The sequence below is a fragment of the Penaeus chinensis genome, chromosome 7, assembly GCF_019202785.1.
Source record: "Penaeus chinensis breed Huanghai No. 1 chromosome 7, ASM1920278v2, whole genome shotgun sequence".
Lineage (NCBI taxonomy): Eukaryota > Metazoa > Arthropoda > Malacostraca > Decapoda > Penaeidae > Penaeus > Penaeus chinensis.
The window spans coordinates 35568822-35571321 of NC_061825.1; the positions used below are offsets into that span (position 1 = coordinate 35568822).

Consider the following 2500-nt stretch of genomic DNA (forward strand, 5'->3'; position numbering starts at 1 on the left):
AATTATACAAAATGTCAATTCTGCTGTTCATCTCTTCTAGTTTTGTTTTGGCTAAACCTCTCCATAATTACTCAGGTTTTGCTTGTCCACCTCGTTTCTAAACATACGTCCTACTTCCCCAAACAAAAACAGAAGAATTCTAAGGCAAAATGTATATATTTATAAACAAAAAAAAAAAATAAAAAAAAAATAAAAAGGTATTACAAAATTCAACCTTCAAACATCTTGGGTCAAGAAAATAAAATCACAGTTACATACAAAAAGTTGTACATTATTCATTAAAAAAGGGCATAGCTTCAACTTGGCACTAGGGAGAGGGTAGAAATTCATTATATTCAGGTTTAGGGACAGATTGGTATGATATTTAACCAGAATGGAAAACAAGACATTTTCTTAATCTCATGGCTACAATATGTCCAGTCATTTGGTTCTGATCTCATGGTGATAAAAGGATTCAGTGCAGTAGAAAAACTGTGTTATCCAGAATACTCAAGACATTTTTAAACATTAGTGTTACTGATGCTACAAACCTTTTACTTTTTACACTTCATGCCCTCTATTGGAATATTTATCACATTCTGACTCAAACTAAAATTTTATATTCCTACACACATATTTGCCAAATTTATTGGGAGTAGAATATGAAGCATCTTTCTTTAAATATAAGAGCTAACTTATAATATTTATATGTTTGTGAAGCCAACCAACAGAGTCATAACTGCTATTCAGAAAGATCACTCTTTCTTTTTCATCATAATTACTATTTATTAGTATTGTCTAAAGTGTTTGAACTAAGAACAAGTGAAATAACATGCATTAATGAGAGTTTTTGTAAAGAACTGATGTGCATTTGCTATCACCTGTTAGGTTCCTTTGTATCCAAGGTATATGTATATATGTGTACGTGTACCTATTTGAGAAAGAAGAGAAAGAGGGAGAGTAGAGGAAAGAGTGAGAAAAGAGAGAGGAGAAAAGAAAAGAGGGAGGGAGGGAGGAGAAGAGACATAAGAGAGAAATTGAGAGAAAAAAGAGAAGAGAAAGAGGAAGAAGACAAAAAAAGAGGTAGAGAAACAAGAAGAAAGAGGAAAAGAAAAGAAGAGGAGAGAAGGTAGGAGACGTGTGGAGGAACTGGGAGGAGAGGTGGAGAAAGGAGAGAGGAGTGGAAAGAAAAGTGAAGAGAGGGGGGAAGGGAAGAGAAGAGAAAAGCAGAGGAGAGGAGAGTAGTTTGTGTACACATGCATGCATGTGTGCATATGTACAGGTGCATATTTGTGCTCATGTCCTGGTACCCTGCCATATAAATATACACTTTGGAAATATAGCTCACGACCATATACTTCATCCTTTTTTGTAAAGACCCTCATGTACTGAAATATCTCCTATCAAACACCTATATCAAAAATTCCTCTTAAACTTGAAACGCAAAACAAAAAAGAGGACTAATCCATGATTTTAAGTAGTACATTTCAAAAGCTTATGAGATACATTGTAAAGGCTTCACCGTATCTTACATCCTTTTGAGTGGGGAAGGGGAACCCGATGGGCCACAGACAACAGGGGAGGGAGTGATGGGAGCATATAAGGGGGATTGGGTGTGGGAGCACAGCCAGCAAAAGAGGGAGCCATTTGAAAGCTATTATCTGAGATGAGGGGAAATAAAGTCAGCCAATCTCACTGTCTCATGGTGAATACTGATTGTGTCAAGCCAAAAGTGAAATACTAGAAAATTTACAGCTATATGTAATATATTTATAGATATAGATTTGCAAGACATGATGATTAAGTCAAAAAATGATTTTTATGGATTTTCTGGGTCATACTACCATTTCTGCTATGATTCAACTAACTTGTTTTTCTAGTCTAATCTAGCATTTGGAGCTAGCTAGTGGATTACTAAGATTTATAATTTGCTCTCTATATTTCTTATAAATTGGGATTCTCTTCAGCTAAAATGAATGGCCAATTTACGTACATTATGATGTATTTACATAATGCCATCCTATCAGAGGTTCTAATGGCTTATATTGGGCATTTTATCACTGAATTTCTCAACTTGCAATGGCTGTTAGTTGTTATCAAAGTGTTTATCTTTCTTTTTTCAGAGGAGAGAGACTTAGATTTAACATTTGCTAGTTTGGTATCAGTATGAGATATGTATATTGGATTCATACAATAGACATACACTCATTCTGTATACACCTTTTTTTTATAAACAGAAACCCCAGTTGCTATATCTTTACACATTTTGTTAACAACCACAGACTTTATTACAATGAGACATCATACTGTAAGAATGTAAACTGCATTCTGGACAATACATTCTTGACATAAAAATAAAAACTCAAGATAAATAACATAAATGCTTGAGACATAAAAAGAAATATATATAAACATTTTTCAATAAAAATCTATCATAAATATAAGTATGTATAGCCTTAAAACTCGCCAAAAAGCTGGATGCAGTCAAGATTTGCAACACTGAGCCAAATATAAGCCAACA

General features: G+C 33.9%; 1 protein-coding gene across 17 annotated transcripts in view; it reads right to left on the reverse strand.

Moving 5' to 3' along the window:
- LOC125027323 (RIMS-binding protein 2-like) overlaps window positions 1-2500 on the reverse strand; it is a 138129-nt gene that overhangs the window by 87757 nt on the left and 47872 nt on the right. The gene's annotated exons all lie outside the window — the stretch shown is intronic.